This window comes from Patagioenas fasciata, chromosome Z (genome assembly GCF_037038585.1).
Source record: "Patagioenas fasciata isolate bPatFas1 chromosome Z, bPatFas1.hap1, whole genome shotgun sequence".
In the NCBI taxonomy this organism is placed as follows: Eukaryota; Metazoa; Chordata; class Aves; order Columbiformes; family Columbidae; genus Patagioenas; species Patagioenas fasciata.
In genome coordinates this window covers 10759596-10785238 of record NC_092560.1, presented here as the reverse complement: position 1 = coordinate 10785238, position 25643 = coordinate 10759596, and the positions used below count along the sequence as shown (strand labels likewise).

The following is a 25643-nucleotide window of genomic DNA, read 5'->3' as shown; positions in this document are numbered from 1 at the left end:
TGTTTGGTGGCCCGTGGGGTTCTGGGGGTCACATCCCTGAAGCACAGCCCATCCTAGTGCCTGGTGGGAGCCTGTGGATGCAGCAGAGTCCAGGAAGGTGGTGGTCTCGTCCTCAACGTTGCCAGTGCTTTGACTCTAGGTCCCTGCATGAAAAGCAAGATGTGTTTGCAGGGTGTCATGTGTTTGGCATGATGGATGGAGGCAGACTCTCCCTTTACTCCCTGGCGTAATTACTTCTTCCATTTAGGTTTCTCGATCTTTAGGAGTCTTAACACTGAACCCTTAATTCTAAAGCATTAAAGACCTCTGGTGTGTTGCAGCAGCACGGCAATGACATCTTACTGAAAATAACAAGAGCAGAATGGATGGCAATCTTCCACAGGCGAGGTTAGCGCTGCTACCAAATTCCCCTGCTGCATATGGGCAAACCCGGAAAGAGCATTATTTTTGGCACGAATATACTTCCAGATTGCCTCCATTATACTCTTGCGTAAGCATTGTTGCCATTGTAGATAGCAGCATGTGTTAGCCCATTCAAGTTTAGCAAATGTTGGCATAAAGAACATGAGGAAAGGAAACCTTTGGGGCATGAAGCAGCCAGCTTGGAAGGCTGACATTCCTTCAGCAGCAGCCTGGCCTGTCTCCTCTGGAGTGATGCAACAAGGCAAGGGAAAAAGCCCAACTGAGGAGATGAGCAGAGTTTGCTTTGGCATCTACCTCATGTGTTGTGGGAGAACCAACACACAGAGAAAATGCTGCAAGCACACAGTGAGCAAAAAACCAGATATGCGTAATGTTGCCGTTGCGTTGCAGCCAAAATCAGAACGTTGCAGTTTTCACAATAGGCAAATCGCAATTTTTAATGCCCTATATGCATACATAGGAGGGATACACATATATGCGTGCGTATGTATATACCCCATACAAAATTAATAAACATATGGTGTTGTACATATGACGTCATGTAAAAAGAGTGCAATTTTTTTACCAGCAGAAAACAATTGACTAGCAGTTCGGACACAGCTACTTTGAGTAATTCAGCTGGTGTAAGCCAACAGATCTTCATCAGGATAATTAGATTACTTTTGGCAGTTGGGAATGCATTCCTCACTGAGACACTCCTGGTTTTGTGTGCACGGTTTTTCCCCGTTTTTAAAGGCAAACACCCCTACCCGTGGCGATGCAGATGGAGCAGCTCCATCTGCCCGCGCTCACGCAGGGTGCACGGCGATCGCCACCCCCACAGGGCTTTTTGGCGGCGCTGGTGCCCCCCGACCAGCCTCTGGCTGCGTTCGCCGTTCCAGCCACACTGCAGCCGCTCCCCCGCTGCGGGCCCGGCCATGGCGGGGCTGCTGCCGCCAGCGGGACCGCGGTTCGGGGCCCGTGCGCGGGGCCGGCGGCGGGCCCGGTGTGCGGGGCGGTGCACGGGTGTGCCATTGCACACTTCCTGCGGTCTGCCTGACCAGGCGCCGGTTTCCGGTAGCTGACAGGAGCCGGAGCCCGTCGCTGCCTCCTCTGGCGCGGAGTACCAGCGCGCAGGGCAGCGCAGACACACGGAGCGGGGAGGAGGGGGAAGAGGAAGAGGGCGGAGGGAGCAGAGCAGCCCCCCCTCCCCAGCCCCCGAGCAATATCACAGTAATCCCCCCCATGCAATACAGGCGATATTGCACAGCCTCCCCACGCCACGCACTCACCGACAGGCACCTGCAGGTACGTGACCCGCCCGGCTGCGCCGTGTGTCCGTCTGTCTGTGTGTGCGTGTGTCCGTGTGTGCATCCAGCGCTGCGCGCCGAGGCGGGGTGGCGGGCGATATTCCCCGTCTCTCCCTTTGTGCGCAGCGGAGGGCTCTCCGGGAACCTTCCCCGGGCAGATACCCCGGCCCCCCGGCCTTCCCGCGCGGCAGCGGGGCAAGGACAGCGGTGGCTGTGCCCCCCGTGCTGCACGGGAGCTGCCGGCGCATGGGGACGTGGGGGGCAGGAGTGCCTGGCAGGGGGGTCTGGTTATAGCACAACATAGGGAGCGGGGTGATCCCCGCTGCCCCCCGTTGCATCCTCTTGAAAAAAAAAAAAAAGCCAAACAAATTAAAAAACGCGTCCCTTCCGTCCCCCCCCCCGCCTCCAGCCCTGTGCTGAAATAGAGGCGGGAGGGGAGCAGCCAGGGGGGCTGCAGTTTGGGGTCCCTGGGGTCTGGCGGCTGCCTGGAGCGGCAGAGTGGAGGGGCCATACCTGGTGGTGTGGTTTGCACCACCACCACCCCCCCCCGCAAGGGGTGTTCAGCCCCCCCATCACCTCCTGCAGGGGGGCACAGGGGGTCCCTATTGCCTCCAGCCGGCACAGGCAGTGGGGTGCACATAGGGAGAGGCAGCCCCTTGCAAACTTGGCTTGGCACCAAGACGAGGCAGGAGCGATAAGGGAAGCCAGAAAACTGTGAAACAAGCTTGGAAAAGATGGTCAAGTGCAAAGGAAAAGAGTGAAAACGGTGGAGACGTACATTGAGCCTTCCACAATTTAATTCTGGCTGTCAGAAACAGAGCCACTTTCCAGCCAAAGGAATAACTATGACACATACGTTAGAACTCACCTTCCATCTGCAGTGTTAATCGTTATAAATATCCCCTGAATACAGCTGCTTATCCAGTAGTGCTAGATGTGGAGTAAGGCTGTTTCCATTCAAGTGAATGAAGATCTGTTCCAGAAACAAAACAATATGCTGTGTAAAAATGAAGTCCTTGTATATGCCTGGCTTTCAACATTTGAATTGTTAATCCATGAAGTTTGCTTTTACCTGCCTTCTTTGCTATTCCCCTGCTATCCTCAGAAATAACACCTCTGCAAGTACTGCTGCAGTACTAAAACTGTGATAGATGCCTAAGCTTGATGTGAACTGCCGGAGACAGTAATGGTTTTTTCTGTTGATTTGAAAAGAAATGGGCTCAAACCCTTAGTGTACCTGGTAGCAGCAGTGAGAATTTGCATAAATCAAATTATTACATCCCTTTGCTACATTCTGGATGGCAACTTTTCAGGTCATGGCCTCGCCTTGTTTGTCTTTTTTTCCTTCTTTAAACAGAGTAACCCTGAAAGGTCATTTCAGGTCAGGAGTGACCAGTTCCTGTTTCACCCTGTGGCTGCTCCCGTTCCCCTCCATGTAACCTGGTGCTCGGACAGACATGGCTGTACCTGTGTGGCACTGTAATTACTCTAATAACCCAGCCAGCACCCGCCGGGCTGCACGCCTGCCCCACAGCACACGAGCATCCGTCTGGGCTGCTTCCAAATGACCGGCCTTACCAGGAGGCGAGTAAAACCACCTTGGGGGCCAGATCTGCCTGATTTTTAAAACATCATGTCAGGCTTGGCTGAACTTACTTTTGCCCACTACTAAGGCCACACACCAAAGTCCAACTCGGAAGTGGCGTGGTTTATGCGCTCACCTGCAGCCCTGCGCTGAGCCTGGCAGGCGACCTGCTTCAGTGATCCCCCTCCGTCTGTGGCTTTCAGCAAAAAGCTGTTTCTCAACCTTGTGCTCAACTATCGGCTCTTCAAAATATTTTGTAGGTAAACTGACAAACCAACCTGATAGTTTAAAAACCTCGCACCCAAGCAAGTAAAAAAGACGTAAGAACTGGCAGAAAGATACTGTGTGAACTAATTTTTAACAGAAGGTGTTCGGGGGATAGTAGATGGTCTTACATGCAGTGTCAAGCTTGTTCTGAGATAGGCAGTGGAGTTACTCTTTCTGGTGTTGCCAGTAATGCCTCTCAAGAGCATAACACAGGTATTCTTTCTATTCCACTAAAATAGCTACATTTCCAGAAGGTAACCTAAAACTTGTGCAAAAACTCTTAACAGCTCAAGCGCTGCTTTAGCAATTCTTAGCAAGATGTTTTGGGGTTTTGTTTGTATGTTTTTAAGCAAATATATATCGATGATGCTTGTGTACTGTTGCATCTATGTCTCTGTGCTACACCAGGAAGTCTCCTGTAACTGAACTTACTGAAAATTTGAAAAGCACAGTACAATTCTGCTTCGTGCATGCAATGATAACAGGTTTACCGAGTCACCGAGTTCCCAAAGCGGTAGTGGTTTGCTTCGTTAGCAGTTCACACCTGGTAGTCGCTAAGTGGCCGCCGAACCTCTCCGTGGTGCCAGTTTGACTGGGCGGCCGTGTCCATGTGCTCAAGCTCAACGCAGACTCGGAGTTTCAGCAGTGCCTTTCAGTATTTTCAGCCTTCGGACCTTATGCCCCTCTGACTCCCTTCCCTGTCAGTTATAAAAGGCCGAGTGTAGAGGTCTGAATGCCTCAAGTGTGGGCAGATGTGTAATCCCAGCCCTGGCACTTGTTTCCGCTGTTTTTCCACATCTGCACTCCGAGAGCGATAACCCAGCCATGCACAGCTCAGAGAGGTGGTGTGAAAATTAACTACTGTTTGTAAGGCACTTGACAGAAACATGCATGGCAATTAGTCCTCTCGAGGATTGTTATGCATCTGGTAATTCAAGTGTAACTAGCTGAACGGAAGGCCCTGTTTTCAAAGCTTATTGCTGCACAGCTTTCTGCAGAGTAAAACGGTGTGAGATGAAGGTTAGCGACTTAAAGCAGTGAGAATTTTTATTGGCTTTTCTGGTTCCTTTTCTGTGAAAAACATTCAAAGAGCAGTGTTAGTTTAACTAAGTCAAATGTTCCCATGATGGATCCTCCTAATAGCTCAGGGAAACTTGAAAGACTTACACGTTAGTACTATTAATAATGAAGAAGACCTGTGGACCACAACTGCTTCATCCTCAGTTACTTGACCTTGGCTATGATTTGTTGATTTATGAACTTTATTTACTGGCAGGGTTGGTGAATTCTCGTGCAAGATAGAAATTACAGCGTGCCAGCTCTCTCTCGTTTCCGTGGTAACGAGTGCACTGCACAGATTGCCTAATGAGACCCTTGGCTGGCCACTGGTAGTCTGTGTTTTTCTGGTTTGGTAATTCTGGGCCCTGAATTAAATAAAAGGTTTTGTTCATATGACTGCCTGGACTCAAGCAGTCGAAATGGAAACAGAAATAAAAGAATAGATGCCTTCAGCACGGTGAGAATGTATAGTAATTTAACCTCAGTCATACATACACGGATGGGATGTAAGCAGGTAACTTTCAGTAATGTGTTTTCTTCAGTTTTTATCACAGTCCTTGTATTGCTGGAGAGTTCCTTCATATTACTCTGTTCCCTTTTCTTATTTATTGTTTAGCAACAAGCAGGATCTGCAAACTTTTGTTCACGTGACTTAGGTTAGCTCAGAGACATCACCTGAGTCCTGTTGGACTCAGGCATCTTGGGGTTTTAGTCCTTTGAAAAGTTAGGGGAACAAAAGTTTTCCTGTAAGTGCAAAATCACAGGATTAGATTAATGATGTTCATGGAGTGAGCACTGTGACCGTCAGCAAGTTTTTATTTCCACTGCAAGAGTTCAAAGTAATTATTTTCTAGAAAGAATTACTGTACCTAAGGTATTTTACATACATAGTTTCTAAATAGTACCTAAGATAACTAGAAGAGATGATGGTAGGTGAGAGATGCCTCTCCCTTTTTCTCTCCAGCTTTGTTTATTTCATTAATTTCCCCACCCTTTTTTGTATGATCTACCCTATTATTTTCCTCTGTGATCTTCAGTAAGGTGGCTGTCTTCCATCAGTGTGGACAATCAAGAAAACAAAATAAAACAAAAAGCCAAATGTTTTTTAAAAACATGGACATAAGCATATAGCGGTGGGCAAATGTCAAAACATTTAAACATCCAAATAGTTTTATTTGCTTGAATCACCAGTGCTATAGTTTGAAAGCTTTGTTGTTTAGTTCCTTCACCTATGAGCAGCTGCATCTTAACAAAAGAAATACACAAGAAAGTTATCCATCATAAAATTATCTTCTACAGCAGTTTTATTCAAAATTTGTGTAAAGCTGGCTGCAACTGAATTAAGTAATTCTAAATTTTGGTGGCTATCCTGTCATGTGTTAAGGCTGGAGAAAGAAAAACCACTGATGGTCTAGTAGTTTACATTGAAATTCTTGCCTTGGCTGCCAGAAGCAGCCTCTAAATGACCTGTGGTACTTAACTGTGTATTAACCTATCCTGGCTTAAAGATTGCTGGTTGGTGTGACAGACAGAATAAAACTATCTGCAACAAGTGTTGGGTTTAGAAATCCACCTTGGAGGGAAAACTCCAGTGGAAAGCTGTGAAATGGCTAAGAGCTAGACACACCACTTTTGGGCTCTGGATCGTTGCCTTTAGTTGCAGAGGTCACAGCATTTTAAAGCTGTTTTCCCCGAGCTGGGGTCTGCTGGCCTGCGAACAAGGGAGCTGCGGCTGTTAAAAGCTGTTGTTGGTTCTGCTGCTTGGGCTGCCGGTGTCAAGTGCCGTCCCTTGCCCCTGCACGCGTACCCCCAACACAAAAAAGCAGAGTTTCTAATATGCCTCTGCTGAACCCAGCCCTGTATTTTGTGGGTGTAAATTTCCACATGGTCAAGGGCTGTGGTTTACAAGCTGTTTTGAGAAATCACTTAACAGTCTGCCCCCCAAAATAACTACTATTATGTTTTACAAAGGTGTAAAGATGTGTCATATATAAATATGAATAATATACAAACATATTATCCTTATTTCTATATATATGTAATATAAAAATATATAATATTTGTACTACATGTAAATAATGTAATCTATGTTGATACTGTATTATGTGTTCTATATTATTTAATGTATCATAATGTCATATATTAACATATATGTTATTCATTATTATTATACTTTATTATTATTATACGTATTCTATTCTGTAGTCAGATGTGAGAGAAAAAGGAGATCTCACAGAGAATGTGTCTGACTTACGGGGTGAGGGAGCTGTGTCTGCTGGGACCTCTCCTGCTCCAAGTCCTATCCCGCATTTTCCCGAATGATCCAGTGGAAGGAATAACGCACCTCCCTCCATATGGCACCTACACGGAGCACAGGGGTGGAAGGAGCCACAAAGACCTGGGAGCACAGAATCAAGTTTCGAAATCATCTCAACAGGTTAGAGATCTGGGCTGGAGATGATAGGGAGTGAGGTGTAAAATGCAGGGTTCTGCTCTCTGGTAGGATTAGGGAAATGCTGAAATTACAAGCTGGGTAGCAATTCTTTTGCCAAATTTCCTTTTTTTTTTTAGCCAAAAAAACCCCACACTGCAAAAGGGAAGGGAATAACTTTGCTTCGTTGTCAAAGTGGATGGGAGAAGAAAGAGTAATTTTCAGTAGGAGGCAAGGTCAGGGCTGGACATCGGAACGTGGTCTCTAAGAAAAAGGTTCAGGAAGCTCTGGGATGATGTGCGAGGATGCTGCTGTGGGAAATCCTCACCACGAAGTTACACAATCGTCTGATGGCAGGGAGAGAGGAACTGTGGCTCTGCTTAGGAGGACCCCTGACTTTTAGTGATTTTTCTTTCATGATTAAACCCCTTGTCTGTAGGAAGCTTTTCTCTAGAAAGAGTATAGTGGACATTTCCGAACAGGGCTGAAGAAAGACAACCAGAAATTTGATTTTTTTAATAGGTAATAGAGAGATGGGGGAGAAGTGGCACCTGTCTGAAGTTGTAAGTGACAGCAAAGCACAACCTCACCACATTGAGCAGTGTGGCCCACTGTGATGTGCGAGTGGTTATGCATAGGGATGTCAATGGCATGGAGAGGGAAATGCCATGGTGAAATGCAAGCGCTTTTCAGCTGATGCATCTTCAGCTCTGTCCTGGTGATGGCACTGATATCTCTCCAGAAGCAGTCCCGGCGCAGGAAAGCGCTTTGACAGTGAGAAACCTCCTCCCTTTTTTGAGCAGCACACCCATGTGGGATTCACACCTTACAGAATCACAGAATCACAGAATGTCAGGGACTGGAAGGGACCTCGAAAGCTCACCCAGTCCAATCCCCCTGCTGGAGCAGGAACACCCAGATGAGGTTACACAGGAAGGTGTCCAGGCGGGTTTGAATGTCTCCAGAGAAGGAGACTCCACAGCCTCCCTGGGCAGCCTGGTCCAGTGCCGTGTTACCCTTACGGAGAAGAAGTTTCTTCTTAAATTTAAGTGGAACCTCTTGTGTTCCAGTTTGAACCCATTACCCCTTGTCCTATCATTGGTTGTCACCAAGAAGAGCCTGGCTCCATCCTCCTGACACTCACCCTTGATGTATTTATAAACATTAATGAGGTCACCCCTCAGTCTCCTTCTCCAACCTCAAGAGCCCCAGCTCCCTCAGCCTTTCCTCACATGGGAGATGCTCCACTCCCTTCATCATCTTTGTTGCCGTGCACTGGACTCTCTCCAGCAGTTCCCTGTCCTTCTGGAACTGAGGGGCCCAGAACTGGACACAATATTCCAGATGTGGTCTCACCAGGGCAGAGTAGAGGGGAAGGAGAACCTCTCTCAACCTACTAACCACCCCCCTTCCAATACACCCCAGGTACCATTGGCCTTCCTGGCCACAAGGGCACAGTGCTGGCTCATGGTCATCCTGCTGTCCACCAGGACCCCCATGTCCCTTTCCCCTACACTGCTCTCTAATAGGTTATTCCCCAACTTATACTGGAACCTGAGGTTGTTCCTACCCAGATACAAGACTCTACGCTTGCCCTTGTTATATTTCATTAAATTTTTCCCTGCCCAACTCCCCAACCTGTCCAGGTCTCTGGATGGCAGCACAGCCTTCTGGTGTGTCAGCCACTCCTCCCAGCTTGGTGTCATCAGCAAACTTGCTGACAGTGCACTCTATTCCCTCATCCAAATCATTGGTGAATATATTGAATAATACCGGCCCCAGTACTGACCCTTGAGGCACTCCACTAGATACTGGCCTCCAACTGGACTCTGTCCCATTGACCACGGCTCTCTGGCTTCTTTCCCTTAGCTGGGCTACAGGCAGGTGCTTCTGTGCAGTTGTGCACAGAGAGTCTGCAGGATGGCAGCCAAAATTAGAGAAAGAAGAGCTTTTCATATGCACTCAGGGTTGCAGTGTTTCCTTAACCTTTCTGTTTGTCTCCTCTCCTTAAACCTGAAGCTGCGGTCCATAATTTCTGTATTTCTGGTGTGTCTGCTGTCTTGACTACAGAAGGGAGAGGATGTGTTTATGTTCTCTGCTAAGTGTTCTCCTGAAGCTGTAGAAAAAACCCTCACCACTCCGTGATAGTTTGCAAAATCTGCTGCAAAACACCATAAGGAGCCAGCATATTTTAGCTGGTAACACTCCAAATGTCATAGCTTAGAATTTTCAAAATATTGCAGGATGGAACAAAATTAGTGAACTATTCTCAAAATGTAGGAGGTGACACTTTTTTTATTGGTGAGATTTTGATCCTTGCTGTTGATCAAGTTTTGCACAGGAGATGCTGATGTTCTCATTCAGTAGAACATTTTCTATTAGCGGTCGTGTGGATTGTCCCTCTACAGCGGTCCATAGTCGTACCAGGTCATGCCGTTCTAAATAAATATCTGCTCAGATTTTATTGTAACTGAAAGGGATTTGTTTGTGGGTTTTGGTTTTGATTTGTTTTTGTGGTTTTGTTTTGTTTTTAACTAGGAAAGTATCTCCTGCCTGAAACTTAGATTGCATACTGTTTGTTTGTTGTTTTGGTGTTTTGTTTTGTTTTGTTTTAGTTAAGGCATATTTTAAGCTTCCTACCTGTAACTACAAAATAAAGGGTGGCTTTTGAAAAACAGAGCTCTTACTCACAGGCTCAGTGTTAAATTTTTCAGACCCAGGAGGCAAACATTTATTGAGGAATCAGTAGACTACAATTGAAACTGTTCTGTAAAGTGGTTGGCATAGTGTGTGCCAGATGTGTGAATCCTAGCAATTTTAGCAGACTTGATGAGTGTTGACTTCAGTTTAAACCATGCAGCTTTAACATTTCCATCTCTGATTTCCAAAAATACAGATAAGTGTTGTGGAACTAAACCAGTTAAAAAGAAGTGTTGCGTATTTATAACAAGTGAATGAACATTGAATATCGACCAGCAGATTGATAATTTCCAAACCTTCTGGATTTCAAGTTACATTTCAGTGTAGATTCTCCTTCAAAGTTTAAAACTTGTGGCCCCATGTCAAGTTATGGAAAAACCCCTCATGCAAATAACTTGTGTCCAAAAACTCTTTTGGTTAAATCCTGTTTTCTGCACACAGCTTCACTTCATAGCAGGGTATAGCTAAGAACCCCATAAATGGTGTATTTTTGCTGAACTGAATATTGTGAATTAAACAAGCAATGTAGAACTCCACCCACTTTGTGTGACCTGGTGCCTCGTGCCTGGTATCAGCCTAAAATCAGGCACAATGCTGAGTGTTTGCTGAACAGGCAGCGTGATTTAATTGAAATACTGGTGACTGATGAAGATTTTTTTGGCTAGGGAGAGCTGGGTCGGATATTTTAATATTACAAATCTGCCTTTATTTGAGGGAGAGAAGATACTTATTATGCGAGTGAGTGAAGAAAGCCAGAAAAATATACATGTGATATATATAAATCCACAGTATGCATATTTTTTCCCCCTTGTCTTACCATAAATAGTCTAAGGGCTCAGCCATATAACATATTAGACATTATGGTGCAATCCAGCTTAATACAGGTGAATGATCCTCCTAGAAACAGAAGCACTAGTCAATAAATGTTTGCAAATTTTAGTAGATAATTAAGTTGTGTGCATTTTTTTTCCTATATTCTTCTGAAGTTGCCTGTGAATGTGTTTCCCCTTCAGCTAGCTTTTTTGTTTGGTTAGGTAATCTATTCTGAAATAATGAGACTGATTTCAGTATGGAAATGTACAGCAGCTCTTCTTAATGCATTCATGAGTATAAAAAAAATTGCTGTCTGGCAGAGGTAAAAAAGTAAAAGTTTGTAAATTTGGATTTACAGCTTCTTTTGGACTGCAAGAGAATACATTATACAGAGCATCACAAGTAAGTCCTGTGTTGGAACAGCTCCACAAGATGGTGGAGCGTTGCTGGAATACAGCATCAGGCAATTTATATGGAGGGCAGTTATTCACCCAGCCCTTTATTTGCAAGAAACATTCCACACTTTAATTGAACTCTATTCCATATGTTGTATCTGCTTTAATGCATTGTGTTTGCTATATGCATTTGAACAGTCTCATAAAGATGGTTAAAATTTGTTTTGGTCTAGCCAGGAGTCAAGGAGAAATAGCAGCTCGGAGCTATATAGCAAAGATACGCACTATTAACCGTTGCAATTCAATTTTTTTTGTGTGCCTGTGTTAACATTCAATACTTTCCCGTTGGATAGTTAGCTCTGTAAAGCTAAGTGACCTTTTTGCAGTCAGGCGTCTCTAAAACTGATTTCACCTCTACTGACCTCCTAGATACTGATTAAACTGTTTGGCTGTGTTTGATTAGCTTAGTTTACAGACCATTTAACTGGTGCAGAAGTATTTACATGGGATAATACTGGGAAGATTAAGATGGGGGAAGTGAAAACCTGTAACCGCTTCAGCGGGCTTTATGAAACAAAGAGAAATTAATCCAGTGTGTGCATGTGGATTTTGAAATCTCAGGACTTGCCCTTTGGGCTCAATGATTTATTTTTCTTCTGGAGCAGAAGTTGATTTTGCTTCTTCAGTGGAAGGTGATGGTTTCCATCGTTGCAGCAGTTCCCTGTGAGATTCATAATGGGCATGAGGAATATGCTTTTTAACAAGATAAGAGCAAATTGCTCTGTGTTTTACTTGGTTAGAATTGATGCACCAGCACCGTTCTGGCACAACTAAAAACAAAAAGTCTGAGTGACACATCTAGTCATCAGGTGCTCAGTATCTTTCCTTGGCTGCCTCGACCTGTGAATTGCTCTGCTTGCCCACACTGCACAGTGTGGTTTTCTTGTTCCCACTGGCATAGCTGGGGTAAATTTGTAATATTATGCTATATAAATCCTTTTCGTCCAATGCCCCTTTTTCCACTTCTAATGACCACAGGGCAGTGACCTTCATTGACATGTTTCGAGGGAGCTGCCAGGTTTTTTTGGTGTTTTTTTTTGTATTTTGGCAGACTGTAGCTTTTCAGAGGAAAGTGGGCTGACCAGTGTATATTCCATTTCCTGCCCACGTCATTCATCAGAGGGGACTTCGTTGTGCCTCTCAGTGAGGAGATGGAGGGGCATCTACCTGTGGCTGTTGAGATTCCTGTGTAAAGGAGGGAGCTGGAGTCTTTACTCAAATGTACTTTTGCTGTGGACCTCACACATACCAGAGTTTTGGGACTGAGCTGGCAAGTCACTAGGAGGGCTTGAAGGACACACCTGGTTGCCCTGACAGTACTATGCAAACCTTCCTGTAAAACTAATACAGCCTTTGGTAGGCTTGGGTAGGGCTATAGGTGGGGACTTCCTGGCTGTGCAGAGGGACTAGGGTGTTTGTGTGAGTGGACCATCTGTTCCTCTGGGTTCTGTGTTCTTGCCCATCTTGCACAGGTCACAGTTTGGAGGTGCAGTGAGTTTCCTGTCATCTTGTATGGACTTTTTGTCCAGGGATGGTGTCCTAGGACAGAAAAGGCTCAGGGTAGACATGAGGAAGAAATTTTTTACCATGACGGTGGTGAAACACTGGCCCAGGTTGCCCAGAGAGGTGGTGGATGCCCCATCCCTGGAGACATCCCAGGCCAGGCTGGACGGTGCTCTGAGCAAACTGATCTGGGTGAAGATGTCGCTGCTCATGGCAGGGGTTGGACTGGATGAGCTTTGAAGGTACCTTCTAACCCAAACTATTACCTGATACTATGATTCTGTGATTCTATGCTTTCATGACATGAGAGTCTGGGGCTGGGTTCAGCAGAAGCTGCAAACACCTCCTCCCAGCCAACTGGCAACTGGGAGAGCTGGACCCAGGCCCCCATGACTAACACCAGTGTCCTCTGTCAGCGAGGTCCTTCTCACACGGTGGGAAGCTCTTCTGTGCCCATTGCACACCTGCATGAGGTATCTTCTCAAAGCTTTATTGAAGGTCAAGTAAATTAAGTCATATAGGTCACTTTAATCTGCTTGGTTCACCTTTCCTCTCTGTTTAATGACTACTTCAAAAGGCTCTCACAGCTGTCGGCGGTCTAGCAGCTTTCCTTCATGACTGCTGTATGAGTGTGATCCTGTCTGGTTCCACTTAAGTGCTGCACTACATTTGTTTATGCGCTGCCTGTGCAAGATACTTTTGCAAAAATAATAGAAGTGTATCACTTTTGCTGTATTTATAATTATACTATAAGGAGTTCAGAAGGATGTCAGAGTAGAATTTCTGCTGATACGACATGCCACTTGAGAAACAATGCCTTGTTTTTGTTGTGTGGCTTTTTTGTTTGTTTGGGGGTTTTTTTGCGGGTTTCAGGGTACTGACAGAAGAAAATGGCATTACCATTTTTCACATGGTTTGACCCATTAGGTTGTTTGGTAGAAAGTATTTGAGTAGGCAGCAAATTGAATTCCTTTTACATTTTCAAGACACTTAAGACAGAAAATAGAAAACACAGCACTAGATAAACATGCTGCATATATAACAACATTACTGCCAAGGAAATTTAATGCAGTCTTCAGTGATGGGTTTGGGCAGATGTGTTGCATTCAGCTAGAGATAAGGTAATGCATGCAGTGCGATCTCAAGTAAGTAGCGACAGGATGAAACTGAATATTTTGCATTACTTGTATATTATTTATTGTATCTGATAGAAGCGTACAGCAGATACCTGATACTACCGCCAGCTGCCTGATATCAGATACTGCATCTGCATCTGAGCTTTCTATACAAGAATCACCTCAGAAAAGCATTTTTGTAAATGTCTACTTTGCTATTGCTTTTCAGGGTAATTTGCTTTCTTTTCTCAGGCTGTAGTTCTGTCATCGAAAGACAAGATTTGCATTAGTAGTTGGTTATTAGTATCTGATAGTCCCAGCATTTTAACTCAACACTGTGAAAAGCAGCAGTTTTGATCAGCTGTTATAAGAAACCAATATTCCTGTGCTTTGAGGGTGGGAGACTGCAGGAAGACAGTTTTACGATAGTTCAGCATCAGAATATACTGTGAAGGGGAAAAAAGTCTGAAGTGTAGAAAAAGTACTTTGAGTGCTGTGGAGAGAGAGATGTCGGTAATATGCTTAGATGGAGAATGAGAGGAGGAAGAAAGTAGCGCCAAAAAAGGGGGGAAGTTTCCAGCTGTTTGAGTAGGAAATAAACTGATGTAAGAAACTGTCTGGTCCACCAGGTAACCTGGTGGTTGCGTGCTTTGGTGCTGTTGAGGTGGGACTCTGAAACTCCAGTTTGCCTCAAAAGTCACATAAGTCAGGACTGGTGCTTCCAGAAAGAGCTTACTGTATTTGGGTATAAATCTGTCATGGGAAAACCAGTTTTGAGTCAGAGTCTCTAGGCAGGAGACTACAGTCGCCTCTCAAACAGTGCAGTCAGCAATGATCTGCCTTTGTCATGTCCACTCTTCATCCAGTTGACCCTGAAGACCCCAATGTGGGCTGTCCACAGTGTCCCTTTGCTCTATGGCTCTCATTTTACAGAAGGAGAAGCTGAGTCAGAGAGACTTGGGGTAAAGGATGTTTTGTTGCTAAAGGGCATTATTAGCAGGCAGAGACCACTGAGCCCCTGACTGCTCCAAGGTGAGAGGCACATCTGGGGTGGTGAGCTGGGCTTGGCTTGCTCTGCTCAAGAGTGCTGACAACTACAGTGATTTTCCTTCCTACCTGCAAAGAGGTGAGCTCCGGAGGATGGAAGAAGGATGTCGCAGCGTTGGGCTCTAGCTCTGCAATCTGCTGCATGGGTCTGTCCTGGAGTTCGGAAAGGGTTGTGTTTGAACAGACCACCTTCCCCAAGGCTGGACACAAAGATCAGACCTCTGTCTCTTAGGCTTTTTTCTTAATCACATGGCTGTTTTCTCAGTTAGTGTCAGGTTTATAATTAAAGGAAAGCAGCCTGATCACCACTGCCACCCCACTGCTTCAAAATCAGGGCTGTTACAAAACCACCGTAATCCAGCTCCTGAAGAATGGTGACTACAGGTCTGGTGGCCTAACAGGTCAGAGGGGCACAAAATGGGTAGAATAACTTCCACCCTCCCACCTGCACCACCATGAGCAACTAGGTCCTTCTCCAAAGCCACATGAAAATTCATTTGAGGAGGAAGTGCATGCAAGAGGCTTGCTCAGCTACAGAGGTGGCCAAAAATAACGAGTAATGTGTTTGGGTAAATGCACGACTCCATTGAGGAGTGTCATGTTCTGCAGCCCTGGTGAAACTTGCACTCCTCTGGGTGGAGGGGAAAAGTGCTCAAAAAAGAAGGTGCAGGAATGCTTTGTGATCTTAAAGAGAGTCTGAGCCACCGGGGGTGGATTCCAGGCGGTGCCCAAGGAGCAGGCTCAGTCCTACTGAATTCGTGCTCTAGAACTGTGCTGTGGAGGACACCTGTGTAATAACAAGGGTAAAGCAGGGAGGACAGAAATGCACAGTTGCAAACCAGACTGCATCTGGACAGCACCATGAGCTGTCTCGGCAGCATGGCTGTAACCTGCTCCTCTTGCTTTCTTGGCTCTCAGGTCAGCAAGGGCTGAGAGTGTGGTAGACAGTGATAAGGTCTCCCCAGCCTCCTTTTCTCCAACCCAAACTATTCTATGATTCCATAATATCTTTCCCCACAAACAGGGTCAAAGCAATAGGTTTTTCTGGTAAGAGGAGGGAGCAATATTCAACAGTGTCTTTTTGAAGATGATACCTTAGCCAGTGATATCTTAAGGAGAAACGGACTACAGCGAGGCAGAAAAAAAGATGAAAAATGGGCAATGGTGCTGCCAGATGCTCGCCAGGAGATGTAGCTTGCAGTGTGTGGTATATGTGGACCTAATGTGCTCCGTTGCACCTGCATTTAAGTCACCAGGCTTGCCAGTGCAAGGCAATATGCCTGCATTTTGCTGACAGAAATGGAAATATTTTTGTTCTTCCTTGGGGGATGCATTTGCTTTTTATGCTAGGGGAGCATGGAGTAACCTGGGCAGACAGACAGACAGAATGATTGTGCATGCCCTGGGGCAAGACACAGTGTTTGTTCTGACGAAATCCTATTTTATTCTTGTTTGGTTTGTTTTCATAAAGGCCTCTGCAGTGCATGCTGGGGATTGAGTGGGCTGGGAGTGGGAGGTTGCAGACTGCTGGGGAGAGCAGTTTTTCAGGAACTTTTGCTGCTGTAAATGAAACCCATGGCCTGTCTGGTTGCCAGCTTTTTCTTCACAGTTAACAGAGAAGGTTGTCTAGAATTTACCATAAAGGGCAATCCTTGATTTTCTGTGGTAAGGGTGGTTTGAGAAGATTTACAGGCATTGTGAGTTTAATTTTACAGGCATCCGTGGATCTGTGGTGCTTCCAACTGCTCCCTCCACGCTGCATGGCATAGAGAGCACACACTGCTCCAGCTCTTGCACTCTGACCAAAATCCCCCCCGATTCCAAGGCTGACAACTAGTGAGATACGTCTTGCTTATGTTAATGTCAGTGGCAGAAGAGTTTAGTGTGGTGTGAATGGGGAGGTGCAAGGACGATCAAGTGAGTGCTGTCATTATGCATCAGGGTCTGGCACGTGGCTGTGATGTGTGTGGCAGCAGCACAGGCCCTGAATGTGCAGGGGCTGGATGGAGCTGATGAAGCTGAGCCAGGCACAAAATCTTCACCTTGCTTTCTGACAGTCCCTCAGAACAGGCCTGGAAATCTCAGATATTTCTCTTTGCCTTTACGCCTAATGGTAGACCCACCAGCATTGTTGGGGTGGTCAGACGCTATGAGCAAGCGTTATGAAAGTTGCAGGCATATGTGAGCCTTACTGAAACAGGCAGTGAGTATTTGAGTTAGGCAGCTAAGTAAAGAGTAAATTTCTTAACAGCAATTATTGAAGTAGTTCTTTAACTACCTATGGAAGCATCTGTTAAAGGAGAGGCAGGTGGTGGTGTTGCTCTGTTTCACTGAACAGTTTATTGCAACGGTGACATTACCACCTGTGTTCTTCATGGACATTTGTTCAAAATATATCTGTGTTTTGGTATTTTTGTGGGCTTTTTGCTGACATTCATTTCTTAAGTCAGTCTTTTCCTAATGTTGACTGATGGTATCATAGAAGTTTACTTTACTTGCATCAAAAATACTCCGTAAGTAGCAGAAGTGAGCTGGTGGCTCTTAATTCATGAAACTAACAAATACAGAACAACAGCAAAACAGGGAGTCCTGAACAATATGGCTCTAGGTGAGCTCAACATTGGATGTTGCACAGCTGTGGTTCAGATTGGACCATGCTCCAGAGATGAACATCCCATATTTGCAGCCACCCAGGTGAGGAGGTCAGTTTTACCAAGCATCATCTGCTCAGCAGCGAGGTCATCTCTGGTGGTATCTCCCTCTCTCACCCCTTGGTACTGGTTGGAACTGTCTCCATGCATTGGAGGTCAATGGGACAGAGGGTTTATTCTGCATTTCTTGTATCTTCACAGCGCTGGCTCAAATACTTCATAGGGTTGGCTTGAATCCTGTGTTCAGCTTTGGGCCCCTCACTATAGGAAAGACACTGAGGTGCTGGAGAGAGTTCAGAGAAGGGCAATGAAACTGGTGAGGGGTCTGGAGCACAAGTCTGATGAGGAGCAGCTGAGGGAACTGGGGCTGTTCAGCCTGGAGAAAAGGGGGCTGAGGGGAGACCTTATTGCTGTCTGCAACTGCCTGAAAGGAGGTTGTAGTATGGAGGGTGTTGGCCTCTCCTCCCAGTGACAGGTGATGAGAGGAAATGGCCTCAGATTGTGCCAGGGCAGGTTTAGATTGGATATGAGGAAAATCTTCTTTGCAGAAAAGGTTTTCAGGCATTGGATCAGGCTGCCCAGGGAAGTGGTGGAGTCACCATCCCTGGAGGTGTTTAAAAGATGTGTAGATGAAGATCTTAGGGACATGGTTTAGTGACAGAAGTAGCTTAACAGTTAGACTTGATAATCATGAGGGTCTTTTCCAAGCAAAATGATTCTGTGATTCTATGAGTATCACTTTCAGTTGCTGGCACAGAATCAATGCTGCCTCTGAAATGCTATTTGTCTCACATGCTGCTCTCCTCCCTGCTCCTCCACCATGTCCTTCTTGCTCTCTCTGTTGGATTGGACTCCGAATGTGAACAACCAGAAGCTTTACCTTTAAATAACTCTTTTTCATGAGTAGTTAACAAGCACAGTGCTCTTAGTTATGAAATGTTTAACTTGCAGAGCTGTACTGCAGAGCAAGAAATCTTTTGACTGCCCTTTCCCTATCTGCCATCTTTCAGAAGTGTACAACCGAGAGATTTTAATTCCTTGCCTTTTTGTCTTTGGCAGATTTATTCTCATGCTGCACAGCTATTCTAAACACAAGCCTTTTAAAATGCTCTGCAAGGCTTTCTTTTTGTTCCTATCTGTTTTACAAGTATTCTTAGGTCCATTTGTTCCGATCTGGCAGACAGTAAGTAGGTTAAATTTGGAATCATAGAGTAGCTTGGATTGTAATGGACATTCAAAGCTCATCCAGTCCAACCCCTGCCATGAGCAGGGACATCTTCACCAGATCAGGTTGCTCAGATTCCCGTCCAGCCTGGCCTGGGATGTCTCCAGGGATGGTTCATCCACCACCTCTCTGGGCAACCTGGGCCAGGGTTTCATTGCTCTCAGTGTAAAAAATTTCTTCCTCATGTGTGATCTGAATCTCCCCTTCTTTAGTTTAGAACCATCACCCCTATTGCAACAGGCCCTGCTAAAAAGTCTGTCCCCATCTTCCTTATAAGCCCCTTTTAAATACTGAAAGGCCGTGATAAGGTCTCCGTGGAGACCTCTCTTCTCCAGGCTGAACAACCCCAACTCTCTCAGCCTGTCCCTACAGCAGAGCTGTTCCAGCCTCTGATCATTTTTATGGTACACTTACTTGTGGTCACTTTCTCTGACCTTCATGCTCTGGGTTGACATACCTCTAGAAGCCCTTCTTGTTATTGTGTCCCTTGCCAAGTTCAGCTCAAGCTGTCTCTTGGCCTTCCTGACCCGTCTCTGCACAACCAGGCAGTATCCCCGTACTCTTCCCAGGACTCCAGTCCCTGCTTCCACCGCCTGTATATCTCCCTCTTGCTCTTCAGTGTGACCAGCAGATCTCGACTCAGCCATACCAGCCTCTTGCCCTCCTTACCCAATTTCTTACACAGGGGGGTTATGAGCTCTTGAGCTCTGTGGAAAGCCTCCTTACAGATCTGCCAGCTCTGTTCTGCTCCCTTGTCCCTGAGGGCAGTTTCTCAGGGGTCCCATTGACTAACCCCTTGCAGAGCTGGAAAGTGGCTTTCCTAAAATCCAGGGTCCTGACTTTACTCTTTGCTGTCCCATGGCCCTCAGGACTGCGAACTCCAGCAGTGCATGATGACTGCAGCCCAGGCTGTCTCCAATCTTGACATCACCAATTAGCTCACTGGTGAGAGCCCCACCAACTTGCTGCTCCCCCACACGAGCTCTCTCTCACTGGTAATGGTTTCCAGTTGGAAGAAGCCAGCCATGTTTGCAGACACATGAAGAATGGTTCAAGGCATTAATACAAGAATACACAATACGGATTTTTTTGTTATCATATAATCATAGAATATCCTGAGTTGGAAGGGATGCACAAGGCTCATCCAGTCCAACTCCTGTCCCTGCACGTGACACCCCCACAGTTCACACCGTGTGTCTGAGAACATTGTCCAGTCTCTTCTTGAACACTGTCAGGCTTGGGGCCGTGACACCTCCCTGGGGAGCCTGTTCCAGTGTCCAGCACCCTCTGGGTGAAGAGCCTTTTCCTCATGTCCAACCTGAACCTCCCCTGGGACACCTTCCTGCCGTTCTCTCAGGTTCTGTCACTGGTCACTAAACAGAAGAGTTCTGTGCCTGCCACTCCTCCTCCCCTTGTGAGGAAGCTGTAGACTGCAATGAGGTCTCCTCTCAGTCTCCTCCACGCTGAACAAACCAAGTGACTTTAGCCGTTCCTCAATATGGCTTCCTCTCCAGATCCTTCACCAACTTCATAGCCCTCTTCTAGACACTCTGCAGCAGCTTTATATCTTTTTTATCCTGTGGTGTCCAGCCCTGCACACAGTGCTGCAGGTGAGGCCGCACCAGTGCAGAGCAGAGCAGGACAATCCCCTCCCTGCCAGGCTGGTGATGCTGTGCTGGATGCACCAGGACACGGGTCCCTCTTGGCTGCCAGGGACACTGTTGGCTCCACAGCCCCCCTGGGCAGCCTGTTCCAATGTTCTGTTACCCTCACTGAGAAGAAGTTTCTTCTCAAATTTAAGTGGAACCTTTTGTGTTCCAGTTTGAACCCGTTACCCCTTGTCCTACCATGGGTTGTCACTAAGAGGAGCCTGGCTCCATCCTCATGACACTCACCCATTATATATTTATAAACATTATTGAGGTCATCCCCTCAGTCTCCTCTTCTCCAGGCTAAAGAGATCCAGCTCTCTCAACCTTTCCTCATAAGGGAGATGCTCCACTCCCTTCATCATCTTTGTTGCCCTGCGCTGGACTCTCTCCAGCAGTTCCCTGTCCTTCTGGAACTGAGGGGCCCAGAACTGGATACAATATTCCAGGTGTGATCTTTCAGATGTTTTTCAATAACTCCCAGAACAATCTTCTCTGTAATTTTGCCAAGCACAAAAGTGAGACCAACAGGCGTGTAGTTGCCAGGGTCGTCCCTGTTGCCCATCTTGTAGACTGGGACAATGTTTGCCAGCTTCCAGTCATCTCAGACCTCTCTAGATTCCCAAGAGCTTTGAAAAATCACAGAGAGAAGTCTCGCTATGACATCAGCCAGTTCTTTAAGCACCCTTGGATGAATCCCATCAGGCCCCATTGACTGGTAGGGATCTAGCTGGAGTAGCAAATCTCATACAAATTTGTGATTGATTGAGAGTTTATCATTCTCACAGCCATGGTTCTCTAGCCTGGGGCTCTGGGTGTCCCAGAGCCTATCTTTGGTCTTGAAGACCTGTGAGAAAAAAACATTAAACATCTTTGCTTTGTCTGTGTCCCTGTTTATCAGGTGACCATGCTTATCAAATAATGGGCCAGTGTTATTTCTGGCTTGCCTTTTGCCATTAACATATTTTAAAAGCCCTTTTTATTGTCCTTCACAGTACTGGCCAGCTTCAACGATAATTGAGCTTTGGTTGCATTAATTTCCTCCCTGCAGAGGTGAGCAGCATCTCTGTAGTCCTCCCATGTTGCCTGACCTTGTTTCTACTGACCATGTAATTTCTTTTTTCAATGCAGTTCAATAAGAAGATCCCTGCTCAGCCAAGCTGACTTTTGCCTGCTCCTGTGCTTTTAGGAGTTGGTACTTAAAAAGTGACCAGCACTGATGGACCCCAGCACCTTCAAAAGCTTTTTCCCAGGGAACCTTACTAAGCAGTTCTTTGAGCAACCTGAAGTCTGCTCTCCTTATGTCCAGAGTTGCACTGAGGTGAGCTGGACTCACCTTGATAGTAAATAATCAGCAGCTCTTACTGGAGCAGCTCTTTGTGGGAGGAGAGGAAGCTGTCCAAGCACAGTGCCAAAGAAATCCTTTTGGAAAAATGTCAGCAGAAATTCAATAAAGCTGGTCAGGGCAGTTCAAGACGCTTACCCCCTGTAGTAACATCAGCGTGTTCTTTTTTTACCTTTTTGCCTTTTTGTTTGGTTTCTAATTTATAGATAAGAGACTGTGTCTTTCCTCAGTGTAATTCCAAAATATCCCTTCTGGGTCGTGATTTATTCCTCCAAGCAAGAAATGTCCAGATATCTGCTGAGTCTGCATGTGTAAGAGACCTGGCTGGCTACAAATGCAAATACACTCCGTGACACAGTGGGACGAGTGGGTATCTCATGTGTTCATGTCCTTGCTGAAAATGCTTACAAAAATTGGATTAGTAATTATACATGCTAGAAAGCTCTGTGTTACCTAGACTGTGATCTTAGGTTATTCTTAGCATGTTTTCCAGTGTTTATAATTAATTGCTAACAAGTTATTAATATCTGGAAAGAGTTAGAAGAAATAAGATATTGATATCAATGTCCTTGGTATGACTACAGGTTATGACACTTCAGCTCATATTTATGGGATAAAGGTTTCTTGGTTTTTTTTTCCAAATGAACAATGGCTGTGTATTTTCTACTGACTCTATATGAAGGCTGGAATAAATGCAAGCATAAGAAAGAATTAGTTGGAAACCTTGTCAAGTTGATATAGTAAAACATCTTCTGGTTTCTTTGAAACCTACTGTGTTTTAAGAAATATTTTGGTTTATTGTCTATCTTTTAATTGGCAAGAGAAGAGAAAGTCTGGAGTACCACAGATGGAAGGATGTATGTTTTTTGAGTTTTTTTTCTGTTATCTTTGGAGAGACTAAGAAGTTTATCTGGATGCATTTCTTGAAGGAGGTTAGTGTTGCGCTTTTGAGGTGTGTACCTTAACATAAATTACTATCCTGCTTGTGATGACTTTTATTCAGCTGTTCTTACCAGTGTGCACTTTGTCTAGGGCCATTTCTGACTCTAATCCTGAAATGAACCAGTGTGAGCAGAAATGGGTAATTTTAGAAGTAATTTCCTCGTCTGATTTGGTGTTATAGATCCAGCACTAATAAAGCACAGCAAGAACAGACTTTAATGAAGAATGCAATGCAACAATGTAACAATATATGCAACAATATATTACTGCTTGCATGATAATACTCTTATTTTTCTTTTTCTTGCCAAACATTCAGCAATGTAAGTAACATGTTCTTCTGAACTCCAGTTGTCCAAAGGCTACATTTCTGTCTCTGAATCTCCAAGAGGAAATCAGTGAGGGCTCTTGAGACTCTTGAGAGTTCTCCATGGCAGATAGAGCTCTTCTTCCAAAGTCGTCTTTTGTGTGGCAGGCACCAGTGCCTCTGTATGTAAAAAGTGAATATTCTGGACATTCTCTCCATTTTCTAATCACCCACCATCCCTAAATCTCCATGTTGTACATGCCAAATCTTCCACTGATGTTGATAAGGACTGTGCTTGCTTGAGAACACAGATTTAACTCTTTTGACCAAAGCTTTGCAACTTGCCTGTCTGTAAATTTTACAGGTTTTTACACACTCAGGATCAGATTTTATGGATGCTTACATGCCTATAGAGACCTCTGAGGATCCCACCCTGTGCTTGTACATCCTTTTGGTTACATAAATGCTTCTAAGACCTGGCGCCTGGGTTGACTGAGCCAGTCAAAAGTCATAGGGACCTTTACCATGTACATATGTTTAAGCGTTTGGAGCTCCAGTCCAACTGAACTTGGACCTGCGGGATTTTGAAAGACGATGCGAAACAGTCCGTGACATCTCCACATTGCCCTGTGGCTTGCTCCCTGCTTTCTCCACCAAGAGCAACGGCAGTTCAGGCTGCTTGTCCTGTGGGGTTGCCACCAGCTCCTCACCTGTATGTAGGGTGAGCATCATAAGGCTTCCTCAGGGAACCCATCTTGGTAATCTTAAAATGTCATCTGTTTTAAACCACAGTTTAAATTTTTAGGATAATCTGAATTGGTAAATTCCAGTATGTTAGAGACACACAGCTAGAAATGTTTCCAGGGGTAACATAACAATTGGTACATAGTTGGGTGGAGCATATCTAATTTTGTTATCCACTGGCTGTTGACTACAGGATGTTACCCAGTATTTCTGACTGGCTTACATTTGAATGCAAATCCTTGCTTTTACTGGCTCATCTCAAGGGCAGTTTTCATATTACTGTTTTTTCTATATCATGTCAAAGTCTTTTCTAGGAACTTTATTAGGGACTCAGCTGCATGTGATCTGTTATGCACAGCTGGATACAAGCCAGTTCATGAAACAATCTGTTGTCTTTATGTTTCTTTTATTTTTTTCAAGTCTGTTCTTTTTTGCAACTCTTCTCCAAGTTTTTTTTGGTTGGTTGGTTGGTTGGTTTTGTGTTTTGTTTTATTTAAAAAAAAGAAACTGCATGGCAGAACCTCAGTCTGGTACCAGTAATTTAATGATAAGTGACTGTAAAGACAGTTTCAGAATGTTTTTCTTGCTGAGAATTAAGTCCTCGGAAAACCATTTAACATACAAAACCATCTCTGTATTTAGAAAAAAAAAGGGAAACCTAAACCCTGAAATTCTAGTATAGAAGGTGGGATTTCATACTCACACAGAAATGCTGAGATCTAATTTTCTACAGAAAATGACCCCTCTGTTTTGTGTAAATGGTTAATAATGTGGTTTCACTGGCACTATTTAGCCAAATAATGCATGTTTCCAATATTGCCATAGGTGCACTATTTCAATTTCCCTTAGTTTAGAAAACCCCTGAAGTGAGAGAAATCCTACAAAAAAGCCAATATATGCCAAATCAGGCATGGTAAAGTATTTCATCAACAGAAGCTGTTTGTGTTTGGTTGTGAGGAATAGCATGGTGTAGTTATGTTGTATGGACTGGAACTGAAGGCATTGTTTTTCCACTAAGAATATAGGAGAGTTTGGTCCTCACAATTTGTGTGCAAGTCAACAATAACATTCCTGTTTTCCTTGTAGTAAATTATGTGCAGACTTTCTCTTAATACAATTTCTAGGAAAATAAAAGACCAGGGAAAAACATCTTGCCTGCAGGCTGTGTGTGCTTCATTCTTCTCATTTTAATTCTAAAATTAGAGAGGGTACACACACTTCATTGTGAACACATGAAATTATGTATTTTAAAGACTTTCCAAATGTGTAGTATGATTTCTCCATTAGAGAATTATTATGAACCACAAGCTGAGTCAAATGCTGGTGTCTCTGATATAGTGAGGTTTTGTATTCAGGTCATCCTGAGAAATGGTGTGAGGAAAGATGCAATTTGGGAACAAATTCTAATAAACAACACAAAATAACCAAGCCAGCATGCATAAGACCCCTGGTAGCTAAGTAAAAGCTAGGCTTTTTTTTCGAACACTCAACACTTAAAAATCTTATTGTTGATGTACTTTTCAGAAATTATTTACTAGAAAATGTGTTCTTTCTTTAAAAATGTCCCTTGCTGAATTCAGAGCTAGTATAATATGAGAAATGGCTGAGGCTGAGATAAGGCCACAGTAAATCTCCCTGCCACATTTTGCTAATCCTAATGGACAAGCATCTTCTCAAGTACACCTCTGAGCTGTGCTGTTGGTTGCATGGTATAGCAGCATACATTGATGCCACCATCATATTTGCCTTGCCATTGCTGCCAACAGTCCTATTGATGGACAAACTCATGTAGGTGCTGTGAGTATTGGGGTCTTTACCCTGGCACTATTTCAGCAGAGCTGTTAAATTATTTGGATGTTGGCTGGATGCAGAGATCCTGGTCACAGGCATTTCTGCCTCATCCCCAGAGCAGCTTTTATCCCAGAGGCTCCACATCGATTACTAGAGGTACCTGAGAGTCTCTGCTTGGTTATTTTAAGACCCAGCTCATGCAGAAACAAACAGGGACACATGTTTGCTCTGGAAAGCCACGTTGCTGTTGTCACCCCCCATAGCTTGCTTTGAGGATGCTAGCTCCTGTATGAAGCATAGATTGC

The 25643-nt window shown here is 44.9% G+C and overlaps 1 protein-coding gene across 1 annotated transcript in view; it reads left to right on the top strand.

The window, feature by feature from the left end:
• Positions 1-1620: 1620 nt before the first annotated feature.
• KIAA1958 (KIAA1958 ortholog) overlaps positions 1621-25643 on the top strand; it is a 71293-nt gene continuing 47270 nt past the window's right edge. The window contains exon 1 of the mRNA XM_065861249.2: positions 1621-1710. The gene's annotated coding sequence lies outside the window, so the exon portion shown is untranslated. The remainder of the gene's footprint in view (positions 1711-25643) is intronic.